Here is a 20,566-nt window from a genome sequence, read left to right as displayed (position 1 = left end):
AAGAGAGAGAAGAGGAGGAAGAGGGAAAGAGAAGAAGGTGAGAAGAAGGAGTGGAAGAAAGAGAGAGAAAAGAAGGAGGAGGTGGAAGAGCAAGAAGGAGGGAGAGGGAGAAGAGAAGGAGAAGGAGTGAAGGAGTAGGAGTGAGGGAGGAGTAAAGAGAGAGAAGAAGGAGGAGAGGGTAAGAAGTAGAGGAAGGAAGTAGAAGGAGGAGAGGATAAGAAGTAGAAGGAGGGAAGAAAAAAGGAGGGAGAGAAGAGGAAAGAAGAAGTGGGTAGAAAAGAAGAAGGGGGTAGAAGAGTAAGAAGGAGGGAGAGAGAGAAGAGAAGGAGGAGTGAAGGAGAAGGAGGGAGGAAAAGAAGGTAGAGGAAGAGGGAAGTAGAGGGGGAGTAGTAGAAGAAGGGAAGGAGTAGGAGAGAGGTAGAGAAAGAGCAAGAAAAAGGGAGAGGAGGAGGAGAGGAGAAGAAGAAGGGAAAGGAGAGAGGAAGAGGAAGAAGAAGAGGGAGAGGAAGAGAGGTGAGAAGTGGTAGAGGAAGGAAAAGAGGAAGGAGCAGAAGGAGGAAGAAGTGGGAGAAGGACAAGAAGAGAGGTAGAAGAAAGAAAAAGGGGGTAACTGCTACGAGTCACCCAAACCACTCTCCTGGCAATGAACCACATCCGATGGTCTTCCCAACCGATCGTGTCTAACCGAAACTGTTTTTAAGGTCCGGACTGCCCCAATCTCTACGAGGCGAATGGCTCCCAAAAAGAAAGTCGTGGGAAGCATAGGCGCCCAAACCACTGGTAATGCTAGAGGGACAAGCAGAACAACCACCGCAGCACACACGAATCAAGCCCAGGTTCCAAGTATTAAAAAAGTTAATTTAGGACTTAGTTCTCATGGAAGGATTAATGTCGTGCATAAGGTTTTGTTTATACTAAAAACTAAGTTGCATGCAACGGTAGGGTTGAATTCGCATAAGTTTTTACTCACCTAAAATGATAAGGTTATCACCTTAGCTCACATGAAATGATAATTTCTACACACATAAAATGATGGGGTTATCGCCTTATTTTACATAATATGATAGCTTTTTAACCAGTTCAGTGCTGCATGAATAGTCATTTAGAATTCACGTTGCGGAATTATGGTTAAAAGAAACACATGAAATGTTAATTTCTATTCATAAGATACATTTGCTTCATTAGGAATAAAACCCTAGGACTTTCATAGATGCAAGTCACATGTGATCCGGTGCATTGGAAATAAGTACTCATTGCCAGGAATAAAGGGAGATAAAGGCTGTTTAGGGGACAACTATACTAAACGCACAACGTGCATGATGGTTGGGAACTCCAACATAGAACCGCATTAAGAGAATTGGAAGGATCGCATCCATCTAAACCGCTTCTTGAAAATTTAAATGAGGAATCATGTGTTGCCATGTGTGTCAACTGAGCTTGGCTAGAATTAGAGATTATAAGACCCTTGGTTGGGTTGCGAATAAGGCATGTCCATTGCCTTGACTGACTAGCTAGTGCTTCAGTTAGGGACTAAGATACCCTAAGAAAGTATAAGTCAACTTACCAAGACCATTTGCTCTTGTTGAAATTATTGGGACTTCGCCAAGTCGCGGAAAGACCCAAGATTGGGTGCTGGGCATCTGGGAAAAAGAAATCACGCCTTAGCAGTCGGTCGCACAAACTACCTCCAAAATGTTCCTGCTTGTACTTAGATACATTATTTGATTTCTTCACTCAAGGAACTAATTCAAGGAAAACACTTAATGCTTCAAGTTGAAAGCATAGAGTGAGAGGCAAAAATAGTTACCTCCGACTGTCTGCCTGGCCCTATCCAAGGGGGTTGTTAGCCGCGCCGAGTATATGGACCTAACCCACTGCAAGAGGTCTCTCCGTGGGTACTACTTGGAGCAAGAGGACGCTTGGGTGCCAAGGGAGGCTCTGGCTATAAATCCCTTGCCTCCGAATCCCATACAAGAGGCCGACGTGACTTGAGATGGGATCTCAAGGCTCGTGTACTAGTCTACGGGCGGAACTTGGAACAACGATCTTGTAGATTGCTGGGATGGCCTTCGGGCATGATGTTGGATGTAATCTGGAATTTTTATAAATAAAGAATAGATGCTTGAGAAAAAGAAACTTGCTTGTCAATGCCTAAGTTACGTGAAGGAACCCGTGATTAAATTGTTTAATTAAGGGAGTTGATTTTGCATGTCAAAACGTAATGTGTTAGGTAATTAGATAACTAAAGCAAACTGAGGAAGGTGTGGTGGGCATGACTGAGGTCCGCCCGTCCTACGAAAGGGTGGTCCCGGTTAGCTGGGAACTTTTCTCAAATGATGAGATGATAAGACAATGAGGACCTGGAGACTTGCCGATAGGAAAGGAACCCTGACCTTAGGTCGATCCCAAGTGGGAACGGTTGGACTCTTCTGCTCGAGGCACACTTGGGAAGACCTAGATCGCAAACCCTATGTCATTCGCTGCGAGTGCCAGGAGAAACCTTCTAGACCCTCCTCCCAATGGCTGCTAAGACGTGTCCTGCAATCGGACAAACGGGCACGTTACAGTTGGTATCAGAGCAAACCAACGGAATCTAAGATTTACAAAGGAACTTAATGGAGGAAAGTAAAGGGGATTAAGGGGATAGCCAGGGGAAGGTGAGTGGAATAGAGCAGTGTTTGCTGTTGAGAACATTTTCTTACTCACTTATGGATGCTGGGCTACAGAGTCACGAAGCATGGAACAAATTCTTGGTGTTCCAGATTATGCTTATGACTGCAATGCGTGCTTCGGATTATCGATGAAGGCTAGACATGATGAATATTCTAGACCGCATCTACAATCCTTCACCCCTGTATGCGGAATGGAGATGGACGGGAGAATCAGGAATATATTACGTAGCAGCCCATCGACTTGCGTACCTTCAGACCAACTTGAAGAGAATCAAGTGGATGGAGGATTTAAAGATCGTGAAGCTATTCATCTTTGTCGAAGCTCACCCAAATGCAACCCTGCATGTTGGTGGTCAGCAAGTCAAGCAGAATAAGTATGTGTACGAAGAAGTGACTCGGGTGATCCCTGCCGGTAGAATCAAAGTGTTGGGGCGTTATGAGAAGAATGGGTATCAAAGGAAGGGATACCCCAAGCTTCCTATGACTTATCGATTCCTGAAAATCCATGACCCCTCTCCATATTATTACTCAGTCCCTGTAGCCGAATGTAATACAATCCTATTTTCCCTAAACTGATGTGCCAATCAGCTTGTTCTACTTTCCCAAAATAAATGTACTCAAAAGGGCTATGCCCTCATGAATGAATAAGATTTTTTACTGTCTATCCTGACTGTAAATGTTGGCAAAGGAGTTAAGTGATTAGGTTTCTTGGCTAAGCATTATCCCCTTTGAAATTAGCAATATTGATCTTTTCCTTATATTCTTTTCCATTGTAAGATGGCTGCCCATAAGAATGTTGCCTCCAAGAATATTTGTTCCATGAGTTTTTTTTTAAAGTAGGTGGCCCAAAACCATGAGATGAGGGTTGACCATTTGAAACATGCTCTTGGTTTGGGATGTCATGGGTTGATCTTCGCTCATCATACCTTCCACCTTCATGAACTTGATTATTGATTGCATTTTATTTTTGTACATTTGAGGATTGATGATAAAAAGTCTTGTAGAAGGGGTCACATCCATGATAATCATTATCCCATTGATTATTTTCTTGTTCCCCTTCATGTGTATGATTATCTTTTGGGCTACTAAACTGGGACCTTGGGGTATGAATGCCATGGATTTGTGAAGGGTGATGGTTGCCCCTCACTCTAGATGATTCTCCCCTTTCAAAAGTGTGCATAGATGACTAAAAACTCTCTTTTTTTGGATGGGAATGATTACCAAAAAAGGGAATTGCATGTGGATCTTCAATAGTTTGATGTTCCTTTTGTGGCTTGTTCCCAATTTCCTTTATGGTTGAGATGAGTTCTTGGAATAAAGATTTGTTACTTTGTTGCAAATCAGAGATTCCCTTCTTTACTTCTGCCATCCCTTACAACAAACCTTGATTCATGTGTATTAAGCCTTCATTCAAAGTCTTCAAATCCTTAGAAAGGCCTTCATTGACATGTCCCAACTCTTTTGAGAGTATAAGGTAATCATTCACTGCATGCATTTCATGTATGTCATATCGTCCTTGGTGTGTTATGCTGTCCTTGGTGTGTGCTGTAAGCAAACCCGATGCTTAAATCTTCATCTATTTGTTCAACATTATGGGATTCATTTGTGTAATTTTGATCCTCTTGAAAGTCCCTGACACTATCATTCAATGCTTCGATAATGGGGTTTTTCTTCTTATTACTGGCCATTAGGAAACAGTGATGTAATAGTAGACAATTTGTCAAATAATCCCATGTTTCTCTCAGAATATAGCACCAATCCCAAAGCTTAATAGCTCTACAGGAAGCTTATTATATGAGGATATACTAGATTTTAAAAGATATAGACTTGGGTTGGATACTTTGGGTGGAACAATGTCACTAAATTGATTGCTTATTATGCATTCTCTATTTAATAAATTTATGTTAATAAATTAATGACTCACTTTTCTTTAAGTGTTGATGATGATCTAGCATGGCCATGAGACCATTTAGAGACCAGTATTCCTAGTGCATCACTTAATGGGGTGATCAGAGCACCGTGACAGGGATATTTGGTACAGGCAGTACAATTTATGAAGGGGGAAGGAAGTGTCTGCCAAGTGTAAGAGTGTACACAAGAACCAAGGAGTTACACATAAATGAAGATGGATTAAGTTCTAAGAAGAGGAAGTGCATTAGCATTGTGTATATGTATTTATATTCCTGGGAACGTTTACTTGTGTGTAATGAGCATTGCATTCATTTGGGGTCATCCTCTCCCTTACAAGTCAAGGTTTAAGGTCTTTTCTTTCATTAAGAAAGATGAGAGAGATAATTCTCTCACTAAGAAAGATGAGAGACGTGATCCTCTGGAAGTGAGGAGAGAATTGATTTTCTCTTTCTAAGGTCTAAAATGACACAAGCTTTTGTGTGGAAGTCAATCTTAAGGTTGAGGCCCAAGGCAATCTAATGAACTCTCCTTAAGTTGGTTGCATCGACCACAAGTTAAGAGTACAGTTTAAAAGTTATTTCTTTTTAAATTTATCTTCAAGCTCTAAAATAGCCCACTTTACAAATAACATGCTTTTGTGTTTGCATTTGCCCAAATATAAAGTAAGGCTTTTGAGTGTCCAAAATTCGGATGTGTCCAAATACAAATATCAAATAATGAAGTATTTAACCGAGTGCCTATACGCATACAAAATAATAAATGTTTTGTCAAGCACTTTAATAAATAAGCACGCTTAAGTAAATATTGGTGCCACGCCTTTAGTGATAAGATGCGCACCCATCAAAAATAGTAATTCTTCTAGGCATTTGGATTCACGCTATTGCCCGGTGCTACCCAATGCCACCCTTGCCTGCTCTACACATCAACTGAAGCATTCACAATTGTTAAAAAATAATTAAATAAAACCCAAAAAAAAGTGAATACCTAGCAGTCTTCAGCTATAAAATAATTAAATAGATTGGAACTCTATTTTGACCTTAATTTAATTCGAGTGCACACTATAAACTTGTAAACGTTCATTAATTTAATATGTATTTTACAAAATCACCCGCTATGGAATCACCCATGTGCACATTAAATTAATCTTACACCCAAAAAGGACAAGCGTCCCCGTCAGCTTCTCATACAAGGAATCCACCTTGTGTACGAGCCCCGATAAATAAATAGTTTTACGGAATCCACCAAAAAAACTCACGAAATCCACTGTGAAATATACCTCCTAGCATCATACCCCCGGGGTGGTATAGCAATTTTTCTCAATTGCTATTAGCTCAATGTGGAGCCACCAATGAAGGGTAAGCACTTAGGTTGCGGGTGTGCATCCATTAGGCCTCTTCAATCGGAAGATTTTTTAACTTAACCAAATACCTAGAATATCTACGGCCAGTTCTAGTGGTCATAAAGTCAATGTCTAGAATAGTTTTAGATTCAAAAATTTCAATTTCTACTTCTAACAAAGGAGGGTTTTCATAGACAGGGTGGACAAGTAATTGGCCTCTAAAAGGTCATAACAAACTGATATGAAAAGTATTATGGATCTTCTAATGTTTGGGTAGTTTTAATTTAAATGCATTGTTATTGATCTTGAGAATTATTTTGAAAGGTCCATAAAACCTAGGTGCTAATTTAACAACAGGGTGTTTCTCAACACTTTTCAATCTTCTCTTTTTAATGTGTAACCAAATATAATCACCAACATTGAAACTCATGGTTTGTCTTTTCTTATTAGCTTGTTTAGTATATGATTGTTGTGGGCTTTTGCAAGCATATCTTTAACTTGAGCAAACATAGTAGCATGCATATTAGCAATATCATCAGCAGCTTTAACTTTATTTAACAATGATGTGACAGGTGTAGGTAATCTATGTCCATAAATGATTTCAAAAGGTGCTTTGTGAGTAGCTGTGTGTGGTGTATTATTGTATGCAAATTGAAGTAGATACAAATGTGTGTTCCATGTTTGTGATTTTGAAATTGTGTATGCATGTAAGAGATCTAGAATTGTGCTATTAGTAGCTTCTGTTTGCCCATTGGTTTCAGGATGGAATGCATATGAGAAATCAATCTTAGTACCCAAATTAGCAAACAAAGTAGTCCAAAAATTATTACAAAATCTAGAATCAGATCAGAAATAATAACTTTTGGCAAACCATGATTAGTGAAAACAGTCTTCAAAAATAATTGTGCAGCTTGAGATGCAGTTAATGTTTTCTTACATGGGAGAAAATATATGTGTTTACTAAATCAATCTACTATAGTCCAAATCATATCATGACTAGCTTGTGTATTAGGCAAACCAGTTATAAAATCCATTGAAATATGTTTCCATGGACGATAGGAAGCAAATTAGATACTTAAAAACAAAGTTAGAAACATCATATTCCATTTGTGGCCAATAGAAATCTTTAATCAATGTTCGTAAAGTGGAAATAATACCTCTATGACCTTGATATGGAGGACAATGAATTTCGTGCAACACAAATGATCTAAATTGAACAGTGATACACAATTTTTCTCGTAAAACATAAATCCATTAGAATAAGACAAAGAATCAATTGGAATCTAGTTATTAGCAACTAATTTGTTCCAATCAACTTGAAAACTGGGGTCATGGTCATAGGTATCCTTCATAAGAGTAAGGGAATCAAAGGATAGAACAAAAATATTATGGATACTTGTCTCCTACTCAATGCATTAGCATCAACATTTTCTCTTCCTGGCTGATATTGGATAAGTGGATGAAAACTTTGAATGAAAGCAACCCATTTAATGTGGTGGTCATCAAAAATTTGTGGTTGACTAAGGAGATGTTTGATACTTTGCTAGTCAGTTTTAATCATAAATTCAGATCCCATCAGATAGTGTTTCCATTGACGTAAGGCTTGAATGACAACTAACAATTCTTTATCATAGGTGGAATACTTCAACTCAGAATGTTTAAGTTTGCAACTAGAATAGGCTATGGGATGTGAATCTTGTTGAGATATTTGCAATAACACCTACTTCAGTCTCTTTATAAGGAGCAGTGAGGGCTCAGGACCAGAATCCCATATGCACAGTTGGAGAAAGTACCACCACTCAATTCCTATAAAGCATTGTACTTGCACTCTTTTTCTAATGCAATGATAGTACTCTTTTCTTTCCAATAAAGTGTCTTGTCACTGTCAATACACAAGATTTTGTTTATGAGTCCAAGTCTCAATCTTGGAACCTAATTCACTTGTGTGACAATTTTTCTTTGTCAGGGTCAATGTCTTCATGAGTTTGTTCTTCCACTTTCAACCTCCATAGCTTCCGTATCTGCCATGCTCTAGATCCCACATATTTTAACATGGTATCAAAGCACAAATAAGCATGGCTTAGCTCGTTTTAGTAGCTCTTCACCTCTATTCCATCTCTACTCAACTCAGTCTCAGCCTATGAGCTCATTTTCTATCTCCACCTTCAAGCTTGCCTTCATGGCTGCCATAGCCAGCAGCACCCTATCATATTGAAGCTTTTATATCTCTCTCCACAGGTCAAATCTCTCTAAACTTTCTTCTGGAGAAGTGTTGCCCTACTTCTGGAGCTCCTCCCTGTCATCTCAGAGCTCAAAACTAGGCAAATTCAAACTCAGCATTGTGATTCTTCACAATTGCTGCCATGTGTGTCTGCCATAGCCTGCATGACCTGCCTGACTTGGAGGGCTAAGATCTCTTTAACTAAGGCATATCTCTCACAACTTCCTTCTAAGAAGATCTTCTGCAGATCAAGCTGCTCCATCCTATCATAAAAATCGTCAAGATTGATGCACGATGAAACCAGCATTGTCATTTTTACAGGTCGTGTCACGCTATTGTTGCATGCTCTACAGGGCGCAATTCCATCCATTACCATAGGGCATTGATAGCCCTTGAAGTAAGCTTCATCCTCATATAAAAAGTTTTCAAAATGATCAAGTGTAGCTCCTGCAATGTTAGAAAAACCAGGCTGCCTCCAGAAACCCTAACTATGACTCCATAGCCAAACTTCACCAAGCTTAAAAATCTCATCATTTTCTCTCTCCTGCCACCTGGAACAACCCATTGTCACTCAGATTTGAAGGTCCTAGCATCAAATAAAGAAGAGAAAGATTTGGAACTGAAAGAACTTGAAGGATTTTGCAAATTTGGAAGACTCAAGGAAGAAACATAGTGTCTATTGACACTCATTTTAGTGCTCTAAACACTTGTGCCTTTTGACACATTTCAACCAACTCTTTTGTTGCTTAAATCTCATAAATCTAAGCTGATTTGCTGCTATTCCCACAAGTCTAACATGGGAAAAGACTCTCCAACTTCTCGTTTCAAAGGAATCGGGTTTCATACCTAGCAATCCCGCATCAAACTCATCCTGATGAAGAAGGGCCTCTGGGCCATTACCATCGGAAAAGAAAAGAAGCCTCGTGATGCAGACCTTGTTGTCACTTGGCAAAAGAATAATGATAAGGCTCATGCCATTATCAAACTAGAGCTAGATAATAGCTATATCCACCATGTGGATATCTGTGAGACTTCACAGGATACATGGAAGAGACTTGACACCTTATTTGGTGCACAATCTAAATCATCAAAGTATGGTCTCTTGATTGAGTTTTTCAGGCTTGAAATGAAGTCCGACACATCACTTGCCACACATCTAAATTACATGGAAGGGCTTCTAACCCAACTTGCAGGAATCAACATTAAAATGGAAGAAGATGCTTGCATCGGTGTTCTACTTAAGAGTTTGCCTCCTGAATATAATAATGTATCAACAACTTTAATCAACATGCCAAACCCTGAACTTGTTGATATCTAGGCATCACTATTAGAGGAGGACAATAAGCTAAAAACTAAGGAAGAACCAAGCACCTCTAGAGATAAACATGCATTATATGTTAGCAACATGTACAAAGGCAAGAATGATCAGCTCTTCTATGACTTCTGCAAAAGAACCCGGCACACCAAGAAGTTCTGCCACGCTAGAAAGAGGTCCCAAAAGGCCTATCTAATTGCAGTCAAAGAAGAAGAAGAAAATGGAGCAAAGGAAGATGATGATGATAAAGAAGACCACCAGGAGAAGGAAAAACCTCATCAGTCCTATTCAAATAGACTTTTTTAGCTTTGTATTTCCTAGTCCTAATGCCTCAGACATAAACTTGTAAACTCCTCAGTTGGCCATGTACTACAGCCTCTGTACACTTCGTGAGGCCCCTGCTACAGCCTCTGGATGTCCATCATGTTTGTGGTACCCACACTTAGCCTTCTTTGCAACAACCTCCAGAGTTTTTCCATGTTTATGGTGTACCCACACTTTGCAAGTGTTGCTTTCACCAAAGCCTCTACACACTTTGTACTTCTGGTTGTGATTGAGGAGGGGTGTTGAGATATTTGCAATCACACCTACTTCATTCCCTTTGTAAGGAGCAATGAGGGCTTAGGACCAGAATCCCATATGCACAGTAGGAGAAAGTACCACCACTCAATTCCTATAAAGCATTGTACTTGCACTCTTTTTCTAATGCAATGATAGTACTCTTTTCTTTCCAGTAAAGTGTCTTGTCACTGTCAATACACAAGATTGTGTTTATGATTCCAAGTCTCAATCTTGGAACCTAATTCGCTTGTGTGACAATTTGTCTTTATTAGGGTCAATGTCTTCATGAGTTTGTTCTTCCACTTTCAACCTCCATAGCTTCTATATCTGCCATGCTCTAGATCCCGCATATTTTAACAAATATTGCATGAGAACAGCTCCTATTCCTAATCCGCTAACATCAATGACTACTAAGAAGAATGGTCGACTAAAATTAGGTATTTGCAAGACATGTGCATGTGTTAAAGCATGTTTCAACAAATCAAAAGACTTTTGCTGATTGGCAGACCATCGATACACAACACCTTTCTTTAACAATTTCGTCAAAGGCAATGCAAGCAATAAAAAATTTCTTACAAATTTTCTATAAAAGCTAGCAAGGTCTAAGAAAGAACATAACTCATACACATTTTTAGGGTTTGGCCAATTCAAAATTTCCTCTATCTTTTTAGGATCAACGCGAATACCATCAGAAGAAACAATGTGACTTAATTATTCAGTCTGAGTTTGGAAAAATTTACTCTTGTCAAGGTTAGCATACAATTGATTCTCTTTCAACAATTTGAAAACTAAAGGTAGATCTTCACAATGCTCATTCTCATGCTTACTAAAAACCAAAATATCATCAAAGAAAACAATCACACAATTCTGATACTTCAAAAATATGTGATTCATCATACGACTAAATGTAGCTGGTGCATTGGTCAAACCGAAAGGCATAACAAGAAATTCATAATGACCAAATTGAGTTCTAAATGCAGACTTAAAAATGTCAGGTGTATCTAAGCGTACTTGATGATATCCAGACTTGAGATCTATCTTGAGATCTATCTTGCTAAAAATAGTGGTCTGTAGTTTATCCATGAGGTTGTCTACCCTAAGGATCGGACATCTATTCTTAACAGTGATTTTGTTTAGGGCATGATAGTCAATGCACATCCTATGGTTATTATTTTTCTTCTTAACTAATAAGATAGGTGCACCAAAAGGAGAACTGCTGGGCCTAATGAGTCCTCGGTTCAATAGCTCCTCAACTTGTGTTTGGATTACTTTTTGCTCAATCTGATTGTGTCTATAAGGTGCTTTACATGGTGGTTGAGAACCTCGGATTAAATCTATTTTATGGTCTTCAAAACATGTAGGTGGTAACCTAGGTGGTAAATCAATAGCAAAACAATCTTTAAATTGTGAAAGAAATTGTGCATGCCTAGGATACATCTTATTTTCCTTAGCTTCAATTTCATTCACCCATACTAAATATGATTTACTACCTTTTCTCAATGCATGTTTAGCCTGTGTGTGACTAAGTAGGGGAAAATTATCAAAGGTGTGCAATCCATGTAATGTGATTTAGTTTCGGTTAAAATGAATTTTCATAGAATGTGTGGAATAATCTATGTCAAGGTTATATTTGTGTCACCAAGGCATTCCTAAAATAATATCACTAGCTTGCAAAGGCACAACCAAGAAATTCTTGGGCTCAACATAATCGCCGATTTTAATCTCTAAATCATACACTTCTTGTGTACCATTGTATGTAGTCCTAAAAATACAGTCTTTATGCAATAATGAGTTGAAATAGTAAATAAATCCAATTCTTTTACCAACTTTGCAAAAATAAAATCATGTGTGCTTCCATCATCATGCAAAACAATCTTTTATTGACCATGTAGTACATAACATTTCAATGTTAATAATGAATGAGGATTTGGTAAACCTAGTAAAGTATTTGAAGCATCGCCGATATCATCTTCTTCTTCAATGAGGTCTGGCATATCTTCATGGTCCTTGTCATCAATTGCTCCCAAGTGATTGATTTGAACAGCTTGCTTCTTGGACTCACAGTTCGCTGCTAAGTGTCCAGGTTGATGACACTTGTAGCAAACCATAAGCTTTGCTTTGGAGACATTGTTAGTAAGGGCTGGAAGTTTGGGTATATTGGGATTTGGCTTAAGGGAAGGCTTAGGGTTTGAATTAGCAGTTGATGATAAAGCAGGCAGTCGAGTCTATGGCTTACGGAAAGAAGAAGGAACAAAGTGATTTTGATTGAATTTTTGAAAATTAGAATTTAACTGAAAATTATTATGGTCACTTTTCTTGTCCACGAATTTTATCCTCCACATCATGGGCTAAAGAAATCGCATCCTCCAAAGTCTTTGGCTTGAATATATTCACTTCCGCATAGAAGTGACCAAGCAAACCAAACATGTACTTGCGCTTGTGGGTCACCTCAGGAACATCTTCAAGCATTCAAAGTTGAAGTAAGGCACTCTAGAAATGCTCAGTGTATTGCGGGATGGATTCACGATCTCTTTGTTGCAGGAGATCCCACTGTTTGATGGCTTTCTCATGGAATTGAGGCAAAAGAAAATTCTACAAAATTTTCTTTTGAAAGGCTTTCCAAGTAGAGGGACAATCAACACTCTTGCGGACAACAGTCCACCATAATGATGCTCTGTTTACTAGATGGTTAGTCACTCATTTAAGTTTATCTTTTTTAGCATATTGCTCTTCATGAAAGTAGTCGTCAAACTGATTAATGAAAGCAAGAGCAATTTTTCCATCATGTTGCCCATTAAAAGTGTAGAATTTAAAATTTCTTTTACTTATCTTGGCCTCTTTCCTAAGAGCTTGTGCATCGAGTCTTGCATCAATAGTACGTCAAATGATGTCTTTAGGTTGTGCTCGGTCTTGCTCGACATCAGATTGTTGAAGTGCAGCCAATTGTGCTTACAAGTTTTCACATTCCCTTCGCTCTTCTTGAAGTTGCATCATGAGTAGATCCAATTTTTGTTCCATAGTTGGCTCTGGCAAATCGTCTTCGCCCATAAAATCATCCATATTATGATTCGACATCCTGCAGAAATCTCAAACAACCTCACACTCTCAAAATCTCATTAGAAGGATGAGCATAGCTCAAATTTGGATTTACAAGGCTTCCTTTTTATGGCTTTTAAATAGGAGGAAGCAGCGTATAAGTAGGCCCTTCAAAAAATTCATAGGCAGCTTGTGTTATGCCACCATCACGAATTTTTCTTTTGTGATCCCGACAATTGGGATGGCCTTGTTCAAGCACAAATGTGATCTTCTTAGGCCTACGTGTGACAATGCTCTTGTTGAATCTGGTTCAGCAACAGTGGGAGTGTGAACAAAATTTGAAGAATCTTGAAAATCAATTCGGTGTAAAAGATAGTGTGAAAAGCCACTTGAGAAAAGTAGAGTTGTGACTTGGATAATTAAGCTTTATTGATTAGCTTTATTGACTTAAGCTTTTAAGCTTAAGTAAGTCATTTTTTAAAATCGCTTGCTATCAAAGGATGTCACCGCCATCATCATCGTCGCCTACAATTCGTCAATTTTGAAGAGCTTGTGCTCCCTTTAAGCTTCTCAAGCTTATATAAACTCAAACTTGATAAACTCTTGTCTGCTTCTCTATGAATAAAGATGACTTGTAAAGGAGATTTCCTAAGTAGTCCTCCACTTGTTGTGAGAGGTCATTCGCAATCAAAGAGTACAGCAACGGGTTCTTCACCACCAGGAACACGCCTATGTTGTCGGTTCGTCGCGAGACAACCTGTAAAGCCCGTTCATTCCAGGAGCTTCATCTTCGCGTGAGATGGCAAGTGATTGGAATCTCTTGATCTCAGCTCCTCTCCGATACCACTTGTGCACAAATCAAATGCTAGATGTATGCGTAGTGAATGTCGAAAGGTCCCCAAGAACAAAGAACTCTACAAAACTTCATAATTTCAAGTATAAAGCAAAAGTAAATTTGTATGACATGAGACAAAAAGACAAATTGAGTGCAATCTCACCCCATGCCCTTATGTGAGTGCTTCATAAGGCATGTATTTATAGATTTATTTATCTTTAAGCTCAAAAATAGCCCACTTTACAAATAGCATGCTTTTTCCTTTGTATTTGCATTTGTCCAAATATAAAGTAAGCCGTTTAGGCATCCAAAAGTTGGGATTGTGTCCAAATACAAATATCAAATAATGAAGTATTCAATCGAGCGCCTATGCCATATAAAATAATAAATGTTTTGTCAAGTACTTTAATAAATAAGCACACTTAAATAAATATTAGTGCCACATCTTTAGTTAGAAGACGTGCACCCATCAGAAATAGTAATTCTTCTAGGCATTTGGATTCATGCTACTACTCGGTGCTACCCAACGCCACCATCGTCGCCTGCTCTACACATCAATCGAAGCATTCACAATTGTTAGAAAATAATTAAATAAAACCCAAAAAAATTAAATATCTAAATAATTAAATAGGTTGAAACTCTATTCTGACCTTAATTCGAGTGCGCACTCTAAACTCATAAACGTCCATTAATTTAATATCTATTTTACGAAATCACCCACTATGGAATCACCCATGTGCACATTAAATTAATCTGACGCTCGAAAAGGATACGCATCCCCATCAGCTTCTTGCACAAGGAATCCACCTTGTGTACGAGCCCTGGTAAATAAATAGTTTTATGGAATCCACTGAAAAAACCTCACGGAATGCACCGTGAAATATATCTCCTGGAATCAGGAATAGCAAGTGCAACCATAGGGTTAGCCATAGAAGTAGGTGGCTTACTGGATACATCAATTGCTTTGCCCATAACCGTGGGCAAGATAAATATATGCAATCTTTCTCTTCTTCTATGCTTTTTCACCAGTGCAGTAACAACATCCTTAACATGCCTCCACTCTATTTTAAGCAGTGTCTCTATAGTTTGATCCTCTAACAAATCATCAAGCTTCTCCTGAAGCTCATGTAAAAATAATTCAACTTTCTGAATTGCAAGAGCTTGCTATTCTGCAAGATCTAACTGCTCAAACTAACTTTCAAATTCTCTTAGTAACTCTGTAGCCACAAGACCCTTGTTGGGTTGTTGAACCTACTCCTAGAAAGTCTTGTACATAATCAAACTGGTGTCTTCAATGTAAAATTCTTCCCTGAGTGTCTTCTTGAAAGCTATACAGTCAGCTTCATGCATGTACAATTCAATAACTCGTGCTTTTAATTCATGTACAGTGACTCGTACAAAATATTGGGTCCATGCAAGTTGAGCCGCCCCAAAGAACTCCATCTTTTGAGCATAGTTATGCAAATATGAAGACATGTTCCTGTCATTAAACAACTTCATCTCACGATCTACTGCCTGCTGCAAAGCATTCATCACACTAGTTTTTGTTTGAGAAAAAGTATGCATCACATGTTGTTGTTGTACTTGCATAAGGATGTTCATATTCTGCACTAACTACTGCAAAACATCACTAGAAATTGTGCTTGAAGATTCTCCCATCATATCTTTCCTTCCGATGACATTTCACGTTGGGTTCACCAATTTTGGAGGGGTTTTAGTTGAAAGGTCATTCCATAGGGAATCAGAGAGAGAAGGAAGTAGAGAATAGAAGGTAGAAGATAAGAAAAAGAATAGACAAGAGATACACAAGATAAAGAGAAAGCTCAATGATTCAAAGCACTATGAATTGATAGAACCTAAGAACATAAACAAAATCCTTGTTTGGGACTACTCGGAAGCAATCTCCAAGCATTAGATCTCTTAGAGCTCCCTAGTAGACCAAAAACGTGTACTAAACACTAGCATCTTCTCTACTATTTAGATGACAAACCTAATGGTTCTGTTGGCTCTAAAAGAGGGGTTAAAACCCTAGGACATTTGCTTACAATTCTCTTAGATCACTCCTTCTTCTTTCTTCCAATCCGGAGTATTGTTTGCTACTTAAAAACTACGATGGGGCACTATGCCAATTCGGAAGCCCCTCTTTTTGCATGAGATCTCTCAAACTAGCTGAAAAGGAACTTGCTTTTTTTCATGTCATCCTATTCTAGAATTTTTCTATGCCTTTTTAGGATTTTACAAGAAATCATATCCAAAATATCAAAAATAGGCTAAACTTGTCCAAATTTTCCATATTTTGAAACTATCCATAGTATGGACGCTAACACTAATGACTAATATGGCATTGACTCTCTAGATTAATAAGAAAGTTTGATGATGATATACTCCAAGGTTTTTCACACTATGTCCACGTAGCAGCACGACAACATATGCATGGGCATCATGACTGAGAGTAGAAAATGTGGTATTGAAGGGTGGTGAATAAAATATGCACCTAAGGATGAAGTGTATGCAATTTAGCCTAAGCATAAGCCATGTATTCTATAGTTTGTGCTTCTACTCTAGAGTGATTAGGCATGTCTAGTTTAAGTCCTAGTGGAGATGTCCCAAGAAAAAGTGTCTAGGGCATGTGTATGATGGGAAAAAGTGGGAGAGAAAGGGATTCGAACCCTCAAAGGGAAACTCTTAACCAAAGTGCATATAGGAAAGTCCCTAGGGCAAATAGTGCTATGTGATCTAAGGGCTGATGCTTACCCACAAATGCACAATTGTGAATGGCTGCGTGATTCATGCCCAATGTGCCGTAATACCTAGGCTTGTATACTAAGTGTGTCAGTGTCCTTGAGTTCACAATTGACCTTAGTCCCCTCTTGTGAGCAAAGCACATGAACACTTTTGTATGAAGGTATTGATGTGGGTAACGAATGGGGATGCACATGAGTGCTTCAAGTGTGACAAGGTTGAGATGCCTAGAATGTATTGTGCACTTCTCGATTAGGTGTCCTAAGCTACACTATCAAACTTTTTGCTTGTGCCCTATGTATGTCATGCACCTAGATCTGTGCGCTCATGAAGACTCTATCATTCCTAGGGTTTCAATGACCTACAAGAGTTGGCTATGTCCATTCTAAGTGCAGCCATGCCATTCTGCCCATGCTACTACTTTTGCATGTGCTTGTGCTAGTGTACTTGTGCACCTATGCTAGTGGTGATGAGCTAGTGCTCTTGTGATAGTGTGCTTGTGAACTAAATTGTGTGTTATATGACCTATCACAAGTGCTCATACCCATCTAAATGTGTTAATGTGCTTGATTTTATGTGCTTTATTGCTTGTGCACATGCTCTATGCTCGTGCTTGAGAATGTGCTCAAGAGTATGTATGCTCTATAGTGTGTCTTATGTGTGTGTTATTGCTTGTGCACATGCTCTATGCTCGTGCTTGAGCATGTGCTCAAGAGTATGTATGCTCTATAGTGTGTCTTATGTGTTTGTTATGTGCTAGTGTCCCCTACCTTTTGCAACTGAGTCTTAGTAGTTCTTATACATGAACGTTGTTGAGGTAATGAAGAAGAACCAGTTCTTCCTGATGTTCCCAATCAACAGCAAATGCAGGCATTTAAAGGATGGCATGAGAGAGCCAGAAAAGTTATGTACTGGTTGTCTATCAGTATTTCAGACTCTATGATTGTGCATATTCAGGATGCAAGTACGCCAAAGGAGGCATGGGATACTTTGTCAAAAATGTATAGCACAAATACGCAAGCCAGGAAAATGCAGCTCAAGCGAGAGTTGCATAATGTGCAAAGAGAAAGTATGAGCATCAATGACTACCACATGAAGGTGAAGAAGATTGCAGATGCACTTGCTTCCATTGGGTTGCCAGTGGAAGATGATGATTTAGTTTCTGTGACCTTGAATGGTTTAGGAAAGGATTATGCACAGTTCCGAACATCCATTTCCGTCCGTGAAAGATTTCCTGATTTTGAGGAGTTGATTGCTCTTCTTATTTCTGAGGAGCAGAGAAATGGTGGAGCATCTTCTTCAGGAGGAACTTCAAAAGAAGTTGTCTTCTACTCAAATGCTGGAAGAGGTAGAGGCAGAGGTAGAGGAGGCCGATCTGGAGGCCGTGGTAGAAATTAGAATATGCAGCAAACTCAAGAAAACCAGTCCTATGGAGGAGGACGTGGTAACTCTAGAGGCAGGGGGAGCCAAAGAGGTTGTGGTGGATGGCAAAGAGGCCAAAATGCAAACAACAATGTTGAATGCTACTACTGTGGTAAAATGGGTCATATGGCTAAAGACTGCTATAAAAAGCAGAATGACATCATGAATGGAAAATTGCAACAAGGGAATTATGCATCTTTTAGTAGACAGGGTGATGAAGAAATGAGCATTTGTTTATGGTGCAGCACATGACCAATTCTGTGACAAGTGCAAAAGAAAGCAACAATGTGTGGTATGTTGACTCAGGTGCATCAAACCACATGACAGGTCATGCAGAATGGATGCATGGATGCAGGATGCAAGGAAAATGGAAAAACCAGGATTTATGGGAGACTGGTGATGATACTGCACATCCTATTGTGCAAATTGGAAAAATTCCTTTGTCTATGGAGGATGGGAAAAAGAAATACCTGTCGGATATATTTCATGTCCCGAATATCACCAAGAACCTAGTCTCTATTGGTCAAATGGTTGAGCAGGGCTTACAGGTCAGATTTAATTCTCATGGATGCTTTGTTGAGGATATAAAAAATAAAGGTCGCTTGATAGCAAAAGGAAAGAAGAAAGGCAGAATGTTTACGTTGGAAGCAGACATGCCTGAATTGAGTGCAGCAATGTTTGCACATGGGACCGATGTAGTTGCAGATATTGATATCTAGCATAAACGCATTGGTCATGTTAATGTACAGCGACTTAAATCAATGCAAGCCCAAAATATTGTTGCAGGATTGCCTAAATTCAAGGTTGCAGAAATGCATAAGATATGTGAAGCCTGTCAATTTGGAAAACAAGCAAGAAAACCATTTCCTATACATGTTTAAGAGAGTAAGAAGCCATTGGAATCAATCCACTCTGATGTGTGGACTACTAAAGCTGCATCTATTGGAGGCTGTCATTGATGACTATAGCAGAAAAGTTTGGGTGTATTTTATGAAAAAGAAAAATGAAGTGTTTGGGCATTTCAAAACTCTTAAAGCTATGGTTGAAAAAGAAACAGGCCTGCAAATAAAATGCCTAAGGTTAGATGGAGGGGGAGAGTACCTCTCAAATGAGTTTGCAAGGTTCCTACAGGAGCATGGTATAAAGCAGCAATATTCATGCAGTCATACCCCACAACAAAATGGAATTGCAGAAAGGAAAAACAAGCATATTGGAGAGGTATCTCGTGCCATGCTCAACGAAAAAGACTAGCCAGATTTTTACTGGCCTGAGGCAGTTGCTACAGTAGTCTACATAATGAACAGGACTCCCACTGCAGCAATACATGGCATGACTCCAGAGCATTGCCTATATTCATGTGCCAGATGAGTTGAGATCCAAGTTGGATCCAAAAGCTAAGAAGTGCATTTTTATTGGTTACTCTCTGCAGCAGAAAGGGTATAGATGCTATAACCCTTCTACTCGTAAGTTTACAGTGAGCAGAGATGTTGTTTTTGATGAGATGAGTAGCTGGTATAAACCAGTAAATGTGATTGATAATGTAGATGCACAAAATGGTAATGCTGCACAGAATTCACAGTAGCAGTCACAAGATATTAGTAGACCTGGAGCGTCCTCTAGCAGTGGTTCACATTCTTCACCATGGACATGCAGATTGAGATCAGGAGAATCTCCTGCAGATAGTGGTATGCAGGTATCACGAAAAGGAAAAGAGAAGGTAGATCAGCCCATCTTTGATGTGAATGCAGATCACTCTTATGTGGATGGTGAATCTAGTGGCTCAGAACAGAGCATTAATGATGAGTTCGGTATTCCTTCTATTGTTACACTTGGAGTAAAGAAGACCAGGGATGTTTTGAGAGCACCTGGAAGTGAGTCTACTTTGCATAGGTCTACCAGAGCTAGGTATCATGTGGATAGGCTGAAATATGATGGATTTACAACCATTCACTATGCCTATATAGTCGAAGTGATACAGGAACCAGAACCCACTTCCTTTGAGCAAGCCATGGGAAAAGAAAAATGGGAGAAATCCATGGATGAAGAAATGGATGCCTTGGAAGCAAATGCTACATGGGAATTGGTACCTTTGTCTAAAGATAAGAATGCAATTGGTTGTAAGTGGGTTTATAAAGTGAAACACAATGCAGATGGTTTTGTGAACAGATACAAGGCAAGATTAGTAGTCAAGGGGTATGCACAAACATATGGCATTGATTATGAAGAAACCATCAGTCCGGTTGCAAGGATGGCAACCGTAAGAGTAGTCATTGCTATGGCTGCATCAAAGGGATGGTCTTTACATCAGATGGATGTAAAGAATGCCTTCTTGCATGGTGATTTGCAAGAAGAGGTCTATATGGAGCAGCCACTAGGTTATGTGCATGATGTTCATCCTGAGTTTGTTTGCAGTTTGAAGAAAGCCTTGTATGGCTTGAAGCAAGCACCTAGAGTATGGTCTGACAAGATAGAACAGTATCTTGTCACTATTGGCTTTCAGATTTCCAAGGCA

The sequence above is a fragment of the Lygodium microphyllum genome, chromosome 24, assembly GCF_053477565.2.
Source record: "Lygodium microphyllum isolate KBCC chromosome 24, Lygodium_microphyllum_v1.1.10, whole genome shotgun sequence".
Taxonomy (NCBI): domain Eukaryota; kingdom Viridiplantae; phylum Streptophyta; class Polypodiopsida; order Schizaeales; family Lygodiaceae; genus Lygodium; species Lygodium microphyllum.
Note: the sequence above shows the minus strand (reverse complement) of the source record.